Consider the following 21,917-nt stretch of genomic DNA (forward strand, 5'->3'; position numbering starts at 1 on the left):
AGGGTTACAACGATGTCAGAAAAGACCTAAAAGAGAGCTGAGAAGAGTCAGGAGGAGACATGAGAAGTTGTTGGCGGATATGATCAGCGTTAAGCTAAGGCTTTCCATTGGTTTACCTAAGGCTTTCCATAGGTATGTCAGAATAAAAGAATGACGAAGAGTTAGCTTTGGGACAGTCAAGGATAATAGTGGGAAGTTGTGTGTGGAGTCAGAGGAGATAAGGGGAAGCACTACGTAAACAGTGTTTCGACAGTATTTGCTACAGAAAATGAAAATGTTGGCGAGGAAGATATAGAGACAATTGCGTCTAGACTGAGAAGAGATCGAGGTTCACAAGGAAGAGTTATTAGAAATACTGCAGAGTGTGAAAATAGAGTGTGAAAAAATCCCTGCGCCGGATGGGATCTATCTGATGTTGTTTAGCAAATGCACTGCAGGAAGGTACAAATCAAGCTGATGCTCACAACGGCTCGTTTTGAGCCGCTAATTGGCAGTGAAGTGGCGGGCGTCAATAACAGCTGTCACGCATCTCGTCTTATTCCACACCCTGAGCTCGAAATGACCCGAGATCTCTCGCTGAGTTTCTGCAGGGTCTTGCTTGGACGACACCATGACACTTTTTCACTGCAGTGAATCATGAAATCGCGTCGTGACTGTGAATAAAACGATGGAAACTTCCAGCAGAGGAGGAGCCGACCCTGAAGCAGGCAGCTGAGGACAAATGTTTCTCCTTTGCCAGTGAAAGGCACTGCTTCAGAAATTGGAAGCTTCCAAGTGAAGCTGTGTTGGCGATTATCTTCGCTGCTTGCTCACCTTTTTAATTCTGATTCCGTGATAATCAATCACATTACATATCGACATGCTGCCAGCGTGTGACGTTACATTTGGGCCAGTGGCGTAATGGATAACGCGTCTGACTTCGGATCAGAAGATTGTAGGTTCGAGTCCTACCTGGCTCGTGGGGGAACGTCTCACTTCGACCGTGGTCCGTGTTGACGCTCCCCAATGAAGTCCTTGTCGGGATGGCGCTTCTGCCGTTAGAACTTGAGTTTGTTCTATTGTCCATTTCAAATTTCACCTCACCACAACGGACACTTCTGTCAGTCTCGGGTGTCTCCCTCTGTGGGTGGAAATGAGCATGAGCTCCTCAAAAGAGTTACAATTCGTTGTGAAAATGTCATACTTCTGCCCCATTATTGTGCCATTTAAGAACACAGGATAACCTCATTGACACTTGCCCTGGAAACATTAGAATACACAAGACTTTGAGCCAAAGTTGGAAACTGCGACTTGAATAGATGGTTCTCTGATTAGCCGCAATGCACAATGGGCAGAATGGCCTTTTCCCACTTTGTAAATCTTCGAAGACAAGTTGAAAATAATCTGCAACGAAAATGTTCAGAAAGGGGCTTTTATTTCGACCAAATACGATAGTACCTATCGCCTTGTCTTGTTATTTACTTGTGAGGTTTCGTTACTCTAAGCACCGTGGCCCGGATCCTATTCCCGCTCACGGAACGGTTGTCTTGTTCAGCAAACATATTGGTGTACCAGTACTTCTGCGGATTTTCCGATGCAAACAGGTCATTGGTTTTGTCCAAAACATTATGAAGGTTAACATAAAACAAACAGCTGCAGTTGCTGGAAATCTGAGCCTAAAACGAAAATAGTTTGCGGAACACATCAAGCCTGGCAACAGAAAACGTCGACTTTGCTGCTCCTCGGATGCTGCCTTACCGACTGTGCTTTTCCAGCATCACTCTGATCTAAAATCTGGTTTCCAGCATCTGCAGTCCTCACTTTTACTTAGTTTCTTCAGTGTCGCTGGTTCCCAACTCAACAACTCCATCTCTAGCGGTTTCATGTCTGTTCCTCCATGCTGAGGAGCTGAAGAGTGAAGAAAATTAACTCACCCCATCCATCTCTGGGGTAATTGGGGACGGAAAAAGAATCTTATCACATTGAAATATATCTAGATACCACTTAATCCCTGTCTTTTATTGGGAACCATCTCTTTCATTGTAACCATGAGGAAAGACCATTTCGTTCGCCAGAATATGTCACAACGTTTTGATTGTTTCTCGTCCAAGAACACTCAGATCAATAGCGCCCTTGATAAGCTCTGTTGGTCATGTTCTCAAAGAGATCTAGCAAATTGCCAAGTGCGATTTTCCTTTCAAAAAATAATTTTGACTAGGTTTGGCTGTAAATATCTTTTCCGAACTTTGTGCTTTTGTTCTTTTACATTGGCGCTCGAGGGTTACAACGATGTCAGAAAAGACCTAAAAGAGAGCTGAGAAGAGTCAGGAGGAGACATGAGAAGTTGTTGGCGGATATGATCAGCGTTAAGCTAAGGCTTTCCATTGGTTAACCTAAGGCTTTCCATAGGTATGTCAGGAATAAAAGAATGACGAGAGTTAGCTTTGGGACAGTCAAGGATAATAGTGGGAAGTTGTGTGTGGAGTCAGAGGAGATAGGGGAAGCACTACGTAAACAGTGTTCGACAGTATTTGCTACAGAAAATGAAAATGTTGGCGAGGAAGATATAGAGACAATTGCGTCTAGACTGAGAAGAGATCGAGGTTCACAAGGAAGAGTTATTAGAAATACTGCAGAGTGTGAAAATAGAGTGTGAAAAAATCCCTGCGCCGGATGGGATCTATCTGATGTTGTTTAGCAAATGCACTGCAGGAAGGTACAAATCAAGCTGATGCTCACAACGGCTCGTTTTGAGCCGCTAATTGGCAGTGAAGTGGCGGCGTCAATAACAGCTGTCACGCATCTCGTCTTATTCCACACCCTGAGCTCGAAATGACCCGAGATCTCTCGCTGAGTTTCTGCAGGGTCTTGCTTGGACGACACCATGACACTTTTTCACTGCAGTGAATCATGAAATCGCGTCGTGACTGTGAATAAAACGATGGAAACTTCCAGCAGAGGAGGAGCCGACCCTGAAGCAGGCAGCTGAGGACAAATGTTTCTCCTTTGCCAGTGAAAGGCACTGCTTCAGAAATTGGAAGCTTCCAAGTGAAGCTGTGTTGGCGATTATCTTCGCTGCTTGCTCACCTTTTTAATTCTGATTCCGTGATAATCAATCACATTACATATCGACATGCTGCCAGCGTGTGACGTTACATTTGGGCCAGTGGCGTAATGGATAACGCGTCTGACTTCGGATCAGAAGATTGTAGGTTCGAGTCCTACCTGGCTCGTGGGGGAACGTCTCACTTAACCGTGGTCCGTGTTGACGCTCCCCAATGAAGTCCTTGTCGGGATGGCGCTTCTGCCGTTAGAACTTGTGTTTGTTCTATTGTCCATTTCAAATTTCACCTCACCACAACGGACACTTCTGTCAGTCTCGGGTGTCTCCCTCTGTGGGTGGAAATGAGCATGAGCTCCTCAAAAGAGTTACAATTCGTTGTGAAAATGTCATACTTCTGCCCATTATTGTGCCATTTAAGAACACAGGATAACCTCATTGACACTTGCCCTGGAAACATTAGAATACACAAGACTTTGAGCCAAAGTTGGAAACTGCGACTTGAATAGATGGTTCTCTGATTAGCCGCAATGCACAATGGGCAGAATGGCCTTTTCCCACTTTGTAAATCTTCGAAGACAAGTTGAAAATAATCTGCAACGAAAATGTTCAGAAAGGGGCTTTTATTTCGACCAAATACGATAGTACCTATCGCCTTGTCTTGTTATTTACTTGTGAGGTTTCGTTACTCTAAGCACCGTGGCCCGGATCCTATTCCCGCTCACGGAACGGTTGTCTTGTTCAGCAAACATATTGGTGTACCAGTACTTCTGCGGATTTTCCGATGCAAACAGGTCATTGGTTTTGTCCAAAACATTATGAAGGTTAACATAAAACAAACAGCTGCAGTTGCTGGAAATCTGAGCCTAAAACGAAAATAGTTTGCGGAACACATCAAGCCTGGCAACAGAAACGTCGACTTTGCTGCTCCTCGGATGCTGCCTTACCGACTGTGCTTTTCCAGCATCACTCTGATCTAAAATCTGGTTTCCAGCATCTGCAGTCCTCACTTTTACTTAGTTTCTTCAGTGTCGCTGGTTCCCAACTCAACAACTCCATCTCTAGCGGTTTCATGTCTGTTCCTCCATGCTGAGGAGCTGAAGAGTGAAGAAAATTAACTCACCCCATCCATCTCTGGGGTAATTGGGGACGGAAAAAGAATCTTATCACATTGAAATATATCTAGATACCACTTAATCCCTGTCTTTTATTGGGAACCATCTCTTTCATTGTAACCATGAGGAAAGACCATTTCGTTCGCCAGAATATGTCACAACGTTTGATTGTTTCTCGTCCAAGAACACTCAGATCAATAGCGCCCTTGATAAGCTCTGTTGGTCATGTTCTCAAAGAGATCTAGCAAATTGCCAAGTGCGATTTTCCTTTCAAAAATAATTTTGACTAGGTTTGGCTGTAAATATCTTTTCCGAACTTTGTGCTTTTGTTCTTTTACATTGGCGCTCGAGGGTTACAACGATGTCAGAAAAGACCTAAAAAGAGAGCTGAGAAGAGTCAGGAGGAGACATGAGAAGTTGTTGGCGGATATGATCAGCGTTAAGCTAAGGCTTTCCATTGGTTAACCTAAGGCTTTCCATAGGTATGTCAGGAATAAAAGAATGACGAGAGTTAGCTTTGGGACAGTCAAGGATAATAGTGGGAAGTTGTGTGTGGAGTCAGAGGAGATAGGGGAAGCACTACGTAAACAGTGTTCGACAGTATTTGCTACAGAAAATGAAAATGTTGGCGAGGAAGATATAGAGACAATTGCGTCTAGACTGAGAAGAGATCGAGGTTCACAAGGAAGAGTTATTAGAAATACTGCAGAGTGTGAAAATAGAGTGTGAAAAAATCCCTGCGCCGGATGGGATCTATCTGATGTTGTTTAGCAAATGCACTGCAGGAAGGTACAAATCAAGCTGATGCTCACAACGGCTCGTTTTGAGCCGCTAATTGGCAGTGAAGTGGCGGCGTCAATAACAGCTGTCACGCATCTCGTCTTATTCCACACCCTGAGCTCGAAATGACCCGAGATCTCTCGCTGAGTTTCTGCAGGGTCTTGCTTGGACGACACCATGACACTTTTTCACTGCAGTGAATCATGAAATCGCGTCGAGACTGTGAATAAAACGATGGAAACTTCCAGCAGAGGAGGAGCCGACCCTGAAGCAGGCAGCTGAGGACAAATGTTTCTCCTTTGCCAGTGAAAGGCACTGCTTCAGAAATTGGAAGCTTCCAAGTGAAGCTGTGTTGGCGATTCTCTTCGCTGCTTGCTCACCTTTTTAATTCTGATTCCGTGATAATCAATCACATTACATATCGACATGCTGCCAGCGTGTGGCGTTACATTTGGGCCAGTGGCGTAATGGATAACGCGTCTGACTTCGAATCAGAAGATTGTAGGTTCGAGTCCTACCTGGCTCGTGGGGGAACGTCTCACTTCGACCGTGGTCCGTGTTGACGCTCCCCAATGAAGTCCTTGTCGGGATGGCGCTTCTGCCGTTAGAACTTGAGTTTGTTCTATTGTCCATTTCAAATTTCACCTCACCACAACGGACACTTCTGTCAGTCTCGGGTGTCTCCCTCTGTGGGTGGAAATGAGCATGAGCTCCTCAAAAGAGTTACAATTCGTTGTGAAAATGTCATACTTCTGCCCCATTATTGTGCCATTTAAGAACACAGGATAACCTCATTGACACTTGCCCTGGAAACATTAGAATACACAAGACTTTGAGCCAAAGTTGGAAACTGCGACTTGAATAGATGGTTCTCTGATTAGCCGCAATGCACAATGGGCAGAATGGCCTTTTCCCACTTTGTAAATCTTCGAAGACAAGTTGAAAATAATCTGCAACGAAAATGTTCAGAAAGGGGCTTTTATTTCGACCAAATACGATAGTACCTATCGCCTTGTCTTGTTATTTACTTGTGAGGTTTCGTTACTCTAAGCACCGTGGCCCGGATCCTATTCCCGCTCACGGAACGGTTGTCTTGTTCAGCAAACATATTGGTGTACCAGTACTTCTGCGGATTTTCCGATGCAAACAGGTCATTGGTTTTGTCCAAAACATTATGAAGGTTAACATAAAACAAACAGCTGCAGTTGCTGGAAATCTGAGCCAAAAACGAAAATAGTTTGCGGAACACATCAAGCCTGGCAACAGAAACGTCGACTTTGCTGCTCCTCGGATGCTGCCTTACCGACTGTGCTTTTCCAGCATCACTCTGATCTAAAATCTGGTTTCCAGCATCTGCAGTCCTCACTTTTACTTAGTTTCTTCAGTGTCGCTGGTTCCCAACTCAACAACTCCATCTCTAGCGGTTTCATGTCTGTTCCTCCATGCTGAGGAGCTGAAGAGTGAAGAAAATTAACTCACCCCATCCATCTCTGGGGTAATTGGGGACGGAAAAAGAATCTTATCACATTGAAATATATCTAGATACCACTTAATCCCTGTCTTTTATTGGGAACCATCTCTTTCATTGTAACCATGAGGAAAGACCATTTCGTTCGCCAGAATATGTCACAACGTTTGATTGTTTCTCGTCCAAGAACACTCAGATCAATAGCGCCCTTGATAAGCTCTGTTGGTCATGTTCTCAAAGAGATCTAGCAAATTGCCAAGTGCGATTTTCCTTTCAAAAAATAATTTTGACTAGGTTTGGCTGTAAATATCTTTTCCGAACTTTGTGCTTTTGTTCTTTTACATTGGCGCTCGAGGGTTACAACGATGTCAGAAAAGACCTAAAAAGAGAGCTGAGAAGAGTCAGGAGGAGACATGAGAAGTTGTTGGCGGATATGATCAGCGTTAAGCTAAGGCTTTCCATTGGTTAACCTAAGGCTTTCCATAGGTATGTCAGGAATAAAAGAATGACGAGAGTTAGCTTTGGGACAGTCAAGGATAATAGTGGGAAGTTGTGTGTGGAGTCAGAGGAGATAGGGGAAGCACTACGTAAACAGTGTTCGACAGTATTTGCTACAGAAAATGAAAATGTTGGCGAGGAAGATATAGAGACAATTGCGTCTAGACTGAGAAGAGATCGAGGTTCACAAGGAAGAGTTATTAGAAATACTGCAGAGTGTGAAAATAGAGTGTGAAAAAATCCCTGCGCCGGATGGGATCTATCTGATGTTGTTTAGCAAATGCACTGCAGGAAGGTACAAATCAAGCTGATGCTCACAACGGCTCGTTTTGAGCCGCTAATTGGCAGTGAAGTGGCGGCGTCAATAACAGCTGTCACGCATCTCGTCTTATTCCACACCCTGAGCTCGAAATGACCCGAGATCTCTCGCTGAGTTTCTGCAGGGTCTTGCTTGGACGACACCATGACACTTTTTCACTGCAGTGAATCATGAAATCGCGTCGTGACTGTGAATAAAACGATGGAAACTTCCAGCAGAGGAGGAGCCGACCCTGAAGCAGGCAGCTGAGGACAAATGTTTCTCCTTTGCCAGTGAAAGGCACTGCTTCAGAAATTGGAAGCTTCCAAGTGAAGCTGTGTTGGCGATTCTCTTCGCTGCTTGCTCACCTTTTTAATTCTGATTCCGTGATAATCAATCACATTACATATCGACATGCTGCCAGCGTGTGACGTTACATTTGGGCCAGTGGCGTAATGGATAACGCGTCTGACTTCGGATCAGAAGATTGTAGGTTCGAGTCCTACCTGGCTCGTGGGGGAACGTCTCACTTCGACCGTGGTCCGTGTTGACGCTCCCCAATGAAGTCCTTGTCGGGATGGCGCTTCTGCCGTTAGAACTTGTGTTTGTTCTATTGTCCATTTCAAATTTCACCTCACCACAACGGACACTTCTGTCAGTCTCGGGTGTCTCCCTCTGTGGGTGGAAATGAGCATGAGCTCCTCAAAAGAGTTACAATTCGTTGTGAAAATGTCATACTTCTGCCCCATTATTGTGCCATTTAAGAACACAGGATAACCTCATTGACACTTGCCCTGGAAACATTAGAATACACAAGACTTTGAGCCAAAGTTGGAAACTGCGACTTGAATAGATGGTTCTCTGATTAGCCGCAATGCACAATGGGCAGAATGGCCTTTTCCCACTTTGTAAATCTTCGAAGACAAGTTGAAAATAATCTGCAACGAAAATGTTCAGAAAGGGGCTTTTATTTCGACCAAATACGATAGTACCTATCGCCTTGTCTTGTTATTTACTTGTGAGGTTTCGTTACTCTAAGCACCGTGGCCCGGATCCTATTCCCGCTCACGGAACGGTTGTCTTGTTCAGCAAACATATTGGTGTACCAGTACTTCTGCGGATTTTCCGATGCAAACAGGTCATTGGTTTTGTCCAAAACATTATGAAGGTTAACATAAAACAAACAGCTGCAGTTGCTGGAAATCTGAGCCTAAAACGAAAATAGTTTGCGGAACACATCAAGCCTGGCAACAGAAACGTCGACTTTGCTGCTCCTCGGATGCTGCCTTACCGACTGTGCTTTTCCAGCATCACTCTGATCTAAAATCTGGTTTCCAGCATCTGCAGTCCTCACTTTTACTTAGTTTCTTCAGTGTCGCTGGTTCCCAACTCAACAACTCCATCTCTAGCGGTTTCATGTCTGTTCCTCCATGCTGAGGAGCTGAAGAGTGAAGAAAATTAACTCACCCCATCCATCTCTGGGGTAATTGGGGACGGAAAAAGAATCTTATCACATTGAAATATATCTAGATACCACTTAATCCCTGTCTTTTATTGGGAACCATCTCTTTCATTGTAACCATGAGGAAAGACCATTTCGTTCGCCAGAATATGTCACAACGTTTGATTGTTTCTCGTCCAAGAACACTCAGATCAATAGCGCCCTTGATAAGCTCTGTTGGTCATGTTCTCAAAGAGATCTAGCAAATTGCCAAGTGCGATTTTCCTTTCAAAAAATAATTTTGACTAGGTTTGGCTGTAAATATCTTTTCCGAACTTTGTGCTTTTGTTCTTTTACATTGGCGCTCGAGGGTTACAACGATGTCAGAAAAGACCTAAAAAGAGAGCTGAGAAGAGTCAGGAGGAGACATGAGAAGTTGTTGGCGGATATGATCAGCGTTAAGCTAAGGCTTTCCATTGGTTAACCTAAGGCTTTCCATAGGTATGTCAGGAATAAAAGAATGACGAGAGTTAGCTTTGGGACAGTCAAGGATAATAGTGGGAAGTTGTGTGTGGAGTCAGAGGAGATAGGGGAAGCACTACGTAAACAGTGTTCGACAGTATTTGCTACAGAAAATGAAAATGTTGGCGAGGAAGATATAGAGACAATTGCGTCTAGACTGAGAAGAGATCGAGGTTCACAAGGAAGAGTTATTAGAAATACTGCAGAGTGTGAAAATAGAGTGTGAAAAAATCCCTGCGCCGGATGGGATCTATCTGATGTTGTTTAGCAAATGCACTGCAGGAAGGTACAAATCAAGCTGATGCTCACAACGGCTCGTTTTGAGCCGCTAATTGGCAGTGAAGTGGCGGCGTCAATAACAGCTGTCACGCATCTCGTCTTATTCCACACCCTGAGCTCGAAATGACCCGAGATCTCTCGCTGAGTTTCTGCAGGGTCTTGCTTGGACGACACCATGACACTTTTTCACTGCAGTGAATCATGAAATCGCGTCGTGACTGTGAATAAAACGATGGAAACTTCCAGCAGAGGAGGAGCCGACCCTGAAGCAGGCAGCTGAGGACAAATGTTTCTCCTTTGCCAGTGAAAGGCACTGCTTCAGAAATTGGAAGCTTCCAAGTGAAGCTGTGTTGGCGATTATCTTCGCTGCTTGCTCACCTTTTTAATTCTGATTCCGTGATAATCAATCACATTACATATCGACATGCTGCCAGCGTGTGACGTTACATTTGGGCCAGTGGCGTAATGGATAACGCGTCTGACTTCGGATCAGAAGATTGTAGGTTCGAGTCCTACCTGGCTCGTGGGGGAACGTCTCACTTTAACCGTGGTCCGTGTTGACGCTCCCCAATGAAGTCCTTGTCGGGATGGCGCTTCTGCCGTTAGAACTTGTGTTTGTTCTATTGTCCATTTCAAATTTCACCTCACCACAACGGACACTTCTGTCAGTCTCGGGTGTCTCCCTCTGTGGGTGGAAATGAGCATGAGCTCCTCAAAAGAGTTACAATTCGTTGTGAAAATGTCATACTTCTGCCCCATTATTGTGCCATTTAAGAACACAGGATAACCTCATTGACACTTGCCCTGGAAACATTAGAATACACAAGACTTTGAGCCAAAGTTGGAAACTGCGACTTGAATAGATGGTTCTCTGATTAGCCGCAATGCACAATGGGCAGAATGGCCTTTTCCCACTTTGTAAATCTTCGAAGACAAGTTGAAAATAATCTGCAACGAAAATGTTCAGAAAGGGGCTTTTATTTCGACCAAATACGATAGTACCTATCGCCTTGTCTTGTTATTTACTTGTGAGGTTTCGTTACTCTAAGCACCGTGGCCCGGATCCTATTCCCGCTCACGGAACGGTTGTCTTGTTCAGCAAACATATTGGTGTACCAGTACTTCTGCGGATTTTCCGATGCAAACAGGTCATTGGTTTTGTCCAAAACATTATGAAGGTTAACATAAAACAAACAGCTGCAGTTGCTGGAAATCTGAGCCTAAAACGAAAATAGTTTGCGGAACACATCAAGCCTGGCAACAGAAACGTCGACTTTGCTGCTCCTCGGATGCTGCCTTACCGACTGTGCTTTTCCAGCATCACTCTGATCTAAAATCTGGTTTCCAGCATCTGCAGTCCTCACTTTTACTTAGTTTCTTCAGTGTCGCTGGTTCCCAACTCAACAACTCCATCTCTAGCGGTTTCATGTCTGTTCCTCCATGCTGAGGAGCTGAAGAGTGAAGAAAATTAACTCACCCCATCCATCTCTGGGGTAATTGGGGACGGAAAAAGAATCTTATCACATTGAAATATATCTAGATACGACTTAATCCCTGTCTTTTATTGGGAACCATCTCTTTCATTGTAACCATGAGGAAAGACCATTTCGTTCGCCAGAATATGTCACAACGTTTGATTGTTTCTCGTCCAAGAACACTCAGATCAATAGCGCCCTTGATAAGCTCTGTTGGTCATGTTCTCAAAGAGATCTAGCAAATTGCCAAGTGCGATTTTCCTTTCAAAAAATAATTTTGACTAGGTTTGGCTGTAAATATCTTTTCCGAACTTTGTGCTTTTGTTCTTTTACATTGGCGCTCGAGGGTTACAACGATGTCAGAAAAGACCTAAAAAGAGAGCTGAGAAGAGTCAGGAGGAGACATGAGAAGTTGTTGGCGGATATGATCAGCGTTAAGCTAAGGCTTTCCATTGGTTAACCTAAGGCTTTCCATAGGTATGTCAGGAATAAAAGAATGACGAGAGTTAGCTTTGGGACAGTCAAGGATAATAGTGGGAAGTTGTGTGTGGAGTCAGAGGAGATAGGGGAAGCACTACGTAAACAGTGTTCGACAGTATTTGCTACAGAAAATGAAAATGTTGGCGAGGAAGATATAGAGACAATTGCGTCTAGACTGAGAAGAGATCGAGGTTCACAAGGAAGAGTTATTAGAAATACTGCAGAGTGTGAAAATAGAGTGTGAAAAAATCCCTGCGCCGGATGGGATCTATCTGATGTTGTTTAGCAAATGCACTGCAGGAAGGTACAAATCAAGCTGATGCTCACAACGGCTCGTTTTGAGCCGCTAATTGGCAGTGAAGTGGCGGCGTCAATAACAGCTGTCACGCATCTCGTCTTATTCCACACCCTGAGCTCGAAATGACCCGAGATCTCTCGCTGAGTTTCTGCAGGGTCTTGCTTGGACGACACCATGACACTTTTTCACTGCAGTGAATCATGAAATCGCGTCGTGACTGTGAATAAAACGATGGAAACTTCCAGCAGAGGAGGAGCCGACCCTGAAGCAGGCAGCTGAGGACAAATGTTTCTCCTTTGCCAGTGAAAGGCACTGCTTCAGAAATTGGAAGCTTCCAAGTGAAGCTGTGTTGGCGATTATCTTCGCTGCTTGCTCACCTTTTTAATTCTGATTCCGTGATAATCAATCACATTACATATCGACATGCTGCCAGCGTGTGACGTTTCATTTGGGCCAGTGGCGTAATGGATAACGCGTCTGACTTCGGATCAGAAGATTGTAGGTTCGAGTCCTACCTGGCTCGTGGGGGAACGTCTCACTTTAACCGTGGTCCGTGTTGACGCTCCCCAATGAAGTCCTTGTCGGGATGGCGCTTCTGCAGTTAGAACTTGCGTTTGTTCTATTGTCCATTTCAAATTTCACCTCACCACAACGGACACTTCTGTCAGTCTCGGGTGTCTCCCTCTGTGGGTGGAAATGAGCATGAGCTCCTCAAAAGAGTTACAATTCGTTGTGAAAATGTCATACTTCTGTCCCATTATTGTGCCATTTAAGAACACAGGATAACCTCATTGACACTTGCCCTGGAAACATTAGAATACACAAGACTTTGAGCCAAAGTTGGAAACTGCGACTTGAATAGATGGTTCTCTGATTAGCCGCAATGCACAATGGGCAGAATGGCCTTTTCCCACTTTGTAAATCTTCGAAGACAAGTTGAAAATAATCTGCAACGAAAATGTTCAGAAAGGGACTTTTATTTCGACCAAATACGATAGTACCTATCGCCTTGTCTTGTTATTTACTTGTGAGGTTTCGTTACTCTAAGCACCGTGGCCCGGATCCTATTCCCGCTCACGGAACGGTTGTCTTGTTCAGCAAACATATTGGTGTACCAGTACTTCTGCGGATTTTCCGATGCAAACAGGTCATTGGTTTTGTCCAAAACATTATGAAGGTTAACATAAAACAAACAGCTGCAGTTGCTGGAAATCTGAGCCTAAAACGAAAATAGTTTGCGGAACACATCAAGCCTGGCAACAGAAACGTCGACTTTGCTGCTCCTCGGATGCTGCCTTACCGACTGTGCTTTTCCAGCATCACTCTGATCTAAAATCTGGTTTCCAGCATCTGCAGTCCTCACTTTTACTTAGTTTCTTCAGTGTCGCTGGTTCCCAACTCAACAACTCCATCTCTAGCGGTTTCATGTCTGTTCCTCCATGCTGAGGAGCTGAAGAGTGAAGAAAATTAACTCACCCCATCCATCTCTGGGGTAATTGGGGACGGAAAAAGAATCTTATCACATTGAAATATATCTAGATACCACTTAATCCCTGTCTTTTATTGGGAACCATCTCTTTCATTGTAACCATGAGGAAAGACCATTTCGTTCGCCAGAATATGTCACAACGTTTGATTGTTTCTCGTCCAAGAACACTCAGATCAATAGCGCCCTTGATAAGCTCTGTTGGTCATGTTCTCAAAGAGATCTAGCAAATTGCCAAGTGCGATTTTCCTTTCAAAAAATAATTTTGACTAAGTTTGGCTGTAAATATCTTTTCCGAACTTTGTGCTTTTGTTCTTTTACATTGGCGCTCGAGGGTTACAACGATGTCAGAAAAGACCTAAAAAGAGAGCTGAGAAGAGTCAGGAGGAGACATGAGAAGTTGTTGGCCGATATGATCAGCGTTAAGCTAAGGCTTTCCATTGGTTAACCTAAGGCTTTCCATAGGTATGTCAGGAATAAAAGAATGACGAGAGTTAGCTTTGGGACAGTCAAGGATAATAGTGGGAAGTTGTGTGTGGAGTCAGAGGAGATAGGGGAAGCACTACGTAAACAGTGTTCGACAGTATTTGCTACAGAAAATGAAAATGTTGGCGAGGAAGATATAGAGACAATTGCGTCTAGACTGAGAAGAGATCGAGGTTCACAAGGAAGAGTTATTAGAAATACTGCAGAGTGTGAAAATAGAGTGTGAAAAAATCCCTGCGCCGGATGGGATCTATCTGATGTTGTTTAGCAAATGCACTGCAGGAAGGTACAAATCAAGCTGATGCTCACAACGGCTCGTTTTGAGCCGCTAATTGGCAGTGAAGTGGCGGCGTCAATAACAGCTGTCACGCATCTCGTCTTATTCCACACCCTGAGCTCGAAATGACCCGAGATCTCTCGCTGAGTTTCTGCAGGGTCTTGCTTGGACGACACCATGACACTTTTTCACTGCAGTGAATCATGAAATCGCGTCGTGACTGTGAATAAAACGATGGAAACTTCCAGCAGAGGAGGAGCCGACCCTGAAGCAGGCAGCTGAGGACAAATGTTTCTCCTTTGCCAGTGAAAGGCACTGCTTCAGAAATTGGAAGCTTCCAAGTGAAGCTGTGTTGGCGATTATCTTCGCTGCTTGCTCACCTTTTTAATTCTGATTCCGTGATAATCAATCACATTACATATCGACATGCTGCCAGCGTGTGACGTTACATTTGGGCCAGTGGCGTAATGGATAACGCGTCTGACTTCGGATCAGAAGATTGTAGGTTCGAGTCCTACCTGGCTCGTGGGGGAACGTCTCACTTTAACCGTGGTCCGTGTTGACGCTCCCCAATGAAGTCCTTGTCGGGATGGCGCTTCTGCAGTTAGAACTTGTGTTTGTTCTATTGTCCATTTCAAATTTCACCTCACCACAACGGACACTTCTGTCAGTCTCGGGTGTCTCCCTCTGTGGGTGGAAATGAGCATGAGCTCCTCTAAAGAGTTACAATTCGTTGTGAAAATGTCATACTTCTGCCCCATTATTGTGCCATTTAAGAACACAGGATAACCTCATTGACACTTGCCCTGGAAACATTAGAATACACAAGACTTTGAGCCAAAGTTGGAAACTGCGACTTGAATAGATGGTTCTCTGATTAGCCGCAATGCACAATGGGCAGAATGGCCTTTTCCCACTTTGTAAATCTTCGAAGACAAGTTGAAAATAATCTGCAACGAAAATGTTCAGAAAGGGGCTTTTATTTCGACCAAATACGATAGTACCTATCGCCTTGTCTTGTTATTTACTTGTGAGGTTTCGTTACTCTAAGCACCGTGGCCCGGATCCTATTCCCGCTCACGGAACGGTTGTCTTGTTCAGCAAACATATTGGTGTACCAGTACTTCTGCGGATTTTCCGATGCAAACAGGTCATTGGTTTTGTCCAAAACATTATGAAGTTTAACATAAAACAAACAGCTGCAGTTGCTGGAAATCTGAGCCAAAAACGAAAATAGTTTGCGGAACACATCAAGCCTGGCAACAGAAACGTCGACTTTGCTGCTCCTCGGATGCTGCCTTACCGACTGTGCTTTTCCAGCATCACTCTGATCTAAAATCTGGTTTCCAGCATCTGCAGTCCTCACTTTTACTTAGTTTCTTCAGTGTCGCTGGTTCCCAACTCAACAACTCCATCTCTAGCGGTTTCATGTCTGTTCCTCCATGCTGAGGAGCTGAAGAGTGAAGAAAATTAACTCACCCCATCCATCTCTGGGGTAATTGGGGACGGAAAAAGAATCTTATCACATTGAAATATATCTAGATACCACTTAATCCCTGTCTTTTATTGGGAACCATCTCTTTCATTGTAACCATGAGGAAAGACCATTTCGTTCGCCAGAATATGTCACAACGTTTGATTGTTTCTCGTCCAAGAACACTCAGATCAATAGCGCCCTTGATAAGCTCTGTTGGTCATGTTCTCAAAGAGATCTAGCAAATTGCCAAGTGCGATTTTCCTTTCAAAAAATAATTTTGACTAAGTTTGGCTGTAAATATCTTTTCCGAACTTTGTGCTTTTGTTCTTTTACATTGGCGCTCGAGGGTTACAACGATGTCAGAAAAGACCTAAAAAGAGAGCTGAGAAGAGTCAGGAGGAGACATGAGAAGTTGTTGGCGGATATGATCAGCGTTAAGCTAAGGCTTTCCATTGGTTAACCTAAGGCTTTCCATAGGTATGTCAGGAATAAAAGAATGACGAGAGTTAGCTTTGGGACAGTCAAGGATAATAGTGGGAAGTTGTGTGTGGAGTCAGAGGAGATAGGGGAAGCACTACGTAAACAGTGTTCGACAGTATTTGCTACAGAAAATGAAAATGTTGGCGAGGAAGATATAGAGACAATTGCGTCTAGACTGAGAAGAGATCGAGGTTCACAAGGAAGAGTTATTAGAAATACTGCAGAGTGTGAAAATAGAGTGTGAAAAAATCCCTGCGCCGGATGGGATCTATCTGATGTTGTTTAGCAAATGCACTGCAGGAAGGTACAAATCAAGCTGATGCTCACAACGGCTCGTTTTGAGCCGCTAATTGGCAGTGAAGTGGCGGCGTCAATAACAGCTGTCACGCATCTCGTCTTATTCCACACCCTGAGCTCGAAATGACCCGAGATCTCTCGCTGAGTTTCTGCAGGGTCTTGCTTGGACGACACCATGACACTTTTTCACTGCAGTGAATCATGAAATCGCGTCGTGACTGTGAATAAAACGATGGAAACTTCCAGCAGAGGAGGAGCCGACCCTGAAGCAGGCAGCTGAGGACAAATGTTTCTCCTTTGCCAGTGAAAGGCACTGCTTCAGAAATTGGAAGCTTCCAAGTGAAGCTGTGTTGGCGATTATCTTCGCTGCTTGCTCACCTTTTTAATTCTGATTCCGTGATAATCAATCACATTACATATCGACATGCTGCCAGCGTGTGACGTTACATTTGGGCCAGTGGCGTAATGGATAACGCGTCTGACTTCGGATCAGAAGATTGTAGGTTCGAGTCCTACCTGGCTCGTGGGGGAACGTCTCACTTTAACCGTGGTCCGTGTTGACGCTCCCCAATGAAGTCCTTGTCGGGATGGCGCTTCTGCAGTTAGAACTTGTGTTTGTTCTATTGTCCATTTCAAATTTCACCTCACCACAACGGACACTTCTGTCAGTCTCGGGTGTCTCCCTCTGTGGGTGGAAATGAGCATGAGCTCCTCAAAAGAGTTACAATTCGTTGTGAAAATGTCATACTTCTGTCCCATTATTGTGCCATTTAAGAACACAGGATAACCTCATTGACACTTGCCCTGGAAACATTAGAATACACAAGACTTTGAGCCAAAGTTGGAAACTGCGACTTGAATAGATGGTTCTCTGATTAGCCGCAATGCACAATGGGCAGAATGGCCTTTTCCCACTTTGTAAATCTTCGAAGACAAGTTGAAAATAATCTGCAACGAAAATGTTCAGAAAGGGGCTTTTATTTCGACCAAATACGATAGTACCTATCGCCTTGTCTTGTTATTTACTTGTGAGGTTTCGTTACTCTAAGCACCGTGGCCCGGATCCTATTCCCGCTCACGGAACGGTTGTCTTGTTCAGCAAACATATTGGTGTACCAGTACTTCTGCGGATTTTCCGATGCAAACAGGTCATTGGTTTTGTCCAAAACATTATGAAGGTTAACATAAAACAAACAGCTGCAGTTGCTGGAAATCTGAGCCTAAAACGAAAATAGTTTGCGGAACACATCAAGCCTGGCAACAGAAACGTCGACTTTGCTGCTCCTCGGATGCTGCCTTACCGACTGTGCTTTTCCAGCATCACTCTGATCTAAAATCTGGTTTCCAGCATCTGCAGTCCTCACTTTTACTTAGTTTCTTCAGTGTCGCTGGTTCCCAACTCAACAACTCCATCTCTAGCGGTTTCATGTCTGTTCCTCCATGCTGAGGAGCTGAAGAGTGAAGAAAATTAACTCACCCCATCCATCTCTGGGGTAATTGGGGACGGAAAAAGAATCTTATCACATTGAAATATATCTAGATACGACTTAATCCCTGTCTTTTATTGGGAACCATCTCTTTCATTGTAACCATGAGGAAAGACCATTTCGTTCGCCAGAATATGTCACAACGTTTGATTGTTTCTCGTCCAAGAACACTCAGATCAATAGCGCCCTTGATAAGCTCTGTTGGTCATGTTCTCAAAGAGATCTAGCAAATTGCCAAGTGCGATTTTCCTTTCAAAAAATAATTTTGACTAAGTTTGGCTGTAAATATCTTTTCCGAACTTTGTGCTTTTGTTCTTTTACATTGGTGTCCAGCAGCTTCCAAATGACAGCAAAGGTATGAAAGGAGATGGAAGCCTTGAGCCCATCACGTCAGCGACAGCTTTCAGTGAGGTGACGGGACTCGTCTGTAGTCATGGCCGAGTGGTTAAGGCGATGGATTAGAAATCCATTGGGGTTTCCCCACGCAGGTTCGAATCCTGCTGACTACGTTCCTAATGCCTTCCTATTGGAGCAATTTTCGGTCAAAGTTCAGGAAACCTGCTTTGAAAACCAGGCCGGTCATTTGATGAGACTTGGGAAACTCGAGTTCTTCATCAGAAATGTTCCACATCTAAAACGTTATCCCTGTTTCTCTTTTCAGATACCCTGCTCGTCACGTCGGGTTTCAGCAGTTGTTATTGAACGTCCTGAGCGGAATTGCTGCTTTTCCTTTGATTCCTTTAATCCCAGTCCTCTGTTCACTGACTCTGATCAGTGGCAACACTTCTTCCTGCACGTCAAAGTGCTCGTTCCCCACCGCTCCCTCTCCCATCATTACAAACAATCGCAGGAAATTGCCACTTAACCGCCTTTGTTCCAAAGTGAAACTCACCAGCCTCGGGAATCTCTCCACCAAACGGGACTTCTCATGCCTGGACATGGTGCAAGCCAGAGAGTTGTGAAGAGATACTGTGAAAATATTGTCAATTGGCAGTTGGAAATATGTTTAGGAAGCAAACCATATAATCTAGGATCCAGCTTTGGAAATCTTGAGAAACTCTTTGGGAAATGGAATCAGAGGAGAATGAAGAAGTGTGAAATCTCGGACCGAGTAGAGGACGGGACATTGACTCTGATGTTCTCGGGACAGGAACTCATCTGAGACATTGAAAGAATTCTCGCTCCCGTACGTGAGGAATACAAACTTCATCTGGATTCTGGGACAATGAAAAACTCTGGAACACTCAAGACAATATCCAAATATTGACTGGGATCACTGCAGTACGACTACTATAGATGGGTCACATTTTGTCCAGTGTGGGCAGGAGGGCTTCCTGACACAGTATGTAGACAGGCCTTCAAGGGACGAAGCCACTTTAGATTTAATAGTGGGTAACGAGCCTGGCCAGGTTTTAGATTTGGAAGTAGGTGAGCACTTTGCAATGAGGAGCTTATTACGATGCAATGAGGTAGGATTTAGGAAGCGTAGAATGGTGTAGGAAACAGCAGGGGCTGAGCACATTAAAAATGTGGAGCTTATTCAAGGAAAAGCTCCTGTGTGTCCTAGATAAGTATGTACCTGTCAGACAGTGAGGAAGATATAGAACGCGTGAGCCGTGGTTTACTAAGGAAGAGGAATCCCTGGTCAAGAAGAACAAGAAGTCTTCTGTTAGGACAAAACGTGAAAACTCAGTTGGAGCGCTCGAGGGTTACAACGATGTCAGAAAAGACCTAAAAAGAGAGCTGAGAAGAGTCAGGAGGAGACATGAGAAGTTGTTGGCGGATATGATCAGCGTTAAGCTAAGGCTTTCCATTGGTTAACCTAAGGCTTTCCATAGGTATGTCAGGAATAAAAGAATGACGAGAGTTAGCTTTGGGACAGTCAAGGATAATAGTGGGAAGTTGTGTGTGGAGTCAGAGGAGATAGGGGAAGCACTACGTAAACAGTGTTCGACAGTATTTGCTACAGAAAATGAAAATGTTGGCGAGGAAGATATAGAGACAATTGCGTCTAGACTGAGAAGAGATCGAGGTTCACAAGGAAGAGTTATTAGAAATACTGCAGAGTGTGAAAATAGAGTGTGAAAAAATCCCTGCGCCGGATGGGATCTATCTGATGTTGTTTAGCAAATGCACTGCAGGAAGGTACAAATCAAGCTGATGCTCACAACGGCTCGTTTTGAGCCGCTAATTGGCAGTGAAGTGGCGGCGTCAATAACAGCTGTCACGCATCTCGTCTTATTCCACACCCTGAGCTCGAAATGACCCGAGATCTCTCGCTGAGTTTCTGCAGGGTCTTGCTTGGACGACACCATGACACTTTTTCACTGCAGTGAATCATGAAATCGCGTCGTGACTGTGAATAAAACGATGGAAACTTCCAGCAGAGGAGGAGCCGACCCTGAAGCAGGCAGCTGAGGACAAATGTTTCTCCTTTGCCAGTGAAAGGCACTGCTTCAGAAATTGGAAGCTTCCAAGTGAAGCTGTGTTGGCGATTATCTTCGCTGCTTGCTCACCTTTTTAATTCTGATTCCGTGATAATCAATCACATTACATATCGACATGCTGCCAGCGTGTGACGTTACATTTGGGCCAGTGGCGTAATGGATAACGCGTCTGACTTCGGATCAGAAGATTGTAGGTTCGAGTCCTACCTGGCTCGTGGGGGAACGTCTCACTTTAACCGTGGTCCGTGTTGACGCTCCCCAATGAAGTCCTTGTCGGGATGGCGCTTCTGCAGTTAGAACTTGTGTTTGTTCTATTGTCCATTTCAAATTTCACCTCACCACAACGGACACTTCTGTCAGTCTCGGGTGTCTCCCTCTGTGGGTGGAAATGAGCATGAGCTCCTCAAAAGAGTTACAATTCGTTGTGAAAATGTCATACTTCTGCCCCATTATTGTGCCATTTAAGAACACAGGATAACCTCATTGACACTTGCCCTGGAAACATTAGAATACACAAGACTTTGAGCCAAAGTTGGAAACTGCGACTTGAATAGATGGTTCTCTGATTAGCCGCAATGCACAATGGGCAGAATGGCCTTTTCCCACTTTGTAAATCTTCGAAGACAAGTTGAAAATAATCTGCAACGAAAATGTTCAGAAAGGGGCTTTTATTTCGACCAAATACGATAGTACCTATCGCCTTGTCTTGTTATTTACTTGTGAGGTTTCGTTACTCTAAGCACCGTGGCCCGGATCCTATTCCCGCTCACGGAACGGTTGTCTTGTTCAGCAAACATATTGGTGTACCAGTACTTCTGCGGATTTTCCGATGCAAACAGGTCATTGGTTTTGTCCAAAACATTATGAAGTTTAACATAAAACAAACAGCTGCAGTTGCTGGAAATCTGAGCCAAAAACGAAAATAGTTTGCGGAACACATCAAGCCTGGCAACAGAAACGTCGACTTTGCTGCTCCTCGGATTCTGCCTTACCGACTGTGCTTTTCCAGCATCACTCTGATCTAAAATCTGGTTTCCAGCATCTGCAGTCCTCACTTTTACTTAGTTTCTTCAGTGTCGCTGGTTCCCAACTCAACAACTCCATCTCTAGCGGTTTCATGTCTGTTCCTCCATGCTGAGGAGCTGAAGAGTGAAGAAAATTAACTCACCCCATCCATCTCTGGGGTAATTGGGGACGGAAAAAGAATCTTATCACATTGAAATATATCTAGATACGACTTAATCCCTGTCTTTTATTGGGAACCATCTCTTTCATTGTAACCATGAGGAAAGACCATTTCGTTCGCCAGAATATGTCACAACGTTTGATTGTTTCTCGTCCAAGAACACTCAGATCAATAGCGCCCTTGATAAGCTCTGTTGGTCATGTTCTCAAAGAGATCTAGCAAATTGCCAAGTGCGATTTTCCTTTCAAAAAATAATTTTGACTAGGTTTGGCTGTAAATATCTTTTCCGAACTTTGTGCTTTTGTTCTTTTACATTGGCGCTCGAGGGTTACAACGATGTCAGAAAAGACCTAAAAAGAGAGCTGAGAAGAGTCAGGAGGAGACATGAGAAGTTGTTGGCCGATATGATCAGCGTTAAGCTAAGGCTTTCCATTGGTTAACCTAAGGCTTTCCATAGGTATGTCAGGAATAAAAGAATGACGAGAGTTAGCTTTGGGACAGTCAAGGATAATAGTGGGAAGTTGTGTGTGGAGTCAGAGGAGATAGGGGAAGCACTACGTAAACAGTGTTCGACAGTATTTGCTACAGAAAATGAAAATG

At 44.3% G+C, this 21,917-nt stretch overlaps 10 non-coding genes across 10 annotated transcripts; all 10 read left to right on the plus strand.

Annotated features, from left to right (window-relative positions):
• The first annotated feature begins 886 nt into the window (after positions 1-886).
• trnar-ucg (transfer RNA arginine (anticodon UCG)) lies at positions 887-959 on the plus strand. Its single transcript has one exon. It is a non-coding gene; the product is annotated as a tRNA-Arg (tRNA).
• Positions 960-3,139: 2,180 nt separating this feature from the next.
• trnar-ucg (transfer RNA arginine (anticodon UCG)) lies at positions 3,140-3,212 on the plus strand. The gene has a single exon. It is a non-coding gene; the product is annotated as a tRNA-Arg (tRNA).
• A 2,176-nt stretch (positions 3,213-5,388) lies between these two features.
• On the plus strand, positions 5,389-5,461 carry trnar-ucg (transfer RNA arginine (anticodon UCG)). The gene has a single exon. It is a non-coding gene; the product is annotated as a tRNA-Arg (tRNA).
• A 2,179-nt stretch (positions 5,462-7,640) lies between these two features.
• trnar-ucg (transfer RNA arginine (anticodon UCG)) lies at positions 7,641-7,713 on the plus strand. The gene has a single exon. It is a non-coding gene; the product is annotated as a tRNA-Arg (tRNA).
• A 2,179-nt stretch (positions 7,714-9,892) lies between these two features.
• Positions 9,893-9,965, plus strand: trnar-ucg (transfer RNA arginine (anticodon UCG)). The gene has a single exon. It is a non-coding gene; the product is annotated as a tRNA-Arg (tRNA).
• A 2,179-nt stretch (positions 9,966-12,144) lies between these two features.
• Positions 12,145-12,217, plus strand: trnar-ucg (transfer RNA arginine (anticodon UCG)). The gene has a single exon. It is a non-coding gene; the product is annotated as a tRNA-Arg (tRNA).
• Positions 12,218-14,396: 2,179 nt separating this feature from the next.
• trnar-ucg (transfer RNA arginine (anticodon UCG)) lies at positions 14,397-14,469 on the plus strand. Its single transcript has one exon. It is a non-coding gene; the product is annotated as a tRNA-Arg (tRNA).
• A 2,179-nt stretch (positions 14,470-16,648) lies between these two features.
• Positions 16,649-16,721, plus strand: trnar-ucg (transfer RNA arginine (anticodon UCG)). The gene has a single exon. It is a non-coding gene; the product is annotated as a tRNA-Arg (tRNA).
• Positions 16,722-18,111: 1,390 nt separating this feature from the next.
• trnas-aga (transfer RNA serine (anticodon AGA)) lies at positions 18,112-18,193 on the plus strand. Its single transcript has one exon. It is a non-coding gene; the product is annotated as a tRNA-Ser (tRNA).
• A 2,080-nt stretch (positions 18,194-20,273) lies between these two features.
• trnar-ucg (transfer RNA arginine (anticodon UCG)) lies at positions 20,274-20,346 on the plus strand. The gene has a single exon. It is a non-coding gene; the product is annotated as a tRNA-Arg (tRNA).
• Positions 20,347-21,917: the final 1,571 nt, after the last annotated feature.

Source organism: Hemiscyllium ocellatum, unplaced genomic scaffold, assembly GCF_020745735.1.
Source record: "Hemiscyllium ocellatum isolate sHemOce1 unplaced genomic scaffold, sHemOce1.pat.X.cur. scaffold_1034_pat_ctg1, whole genome shotgun sequence".
NCBI classification, from domain to species: Eukaryota; Metazoa; Chordata; class Chondrichthyes; order Orectolobiformes; family Hemiscylliidae; genus Hemiscyllium; species Hemiscyllium ocellatum.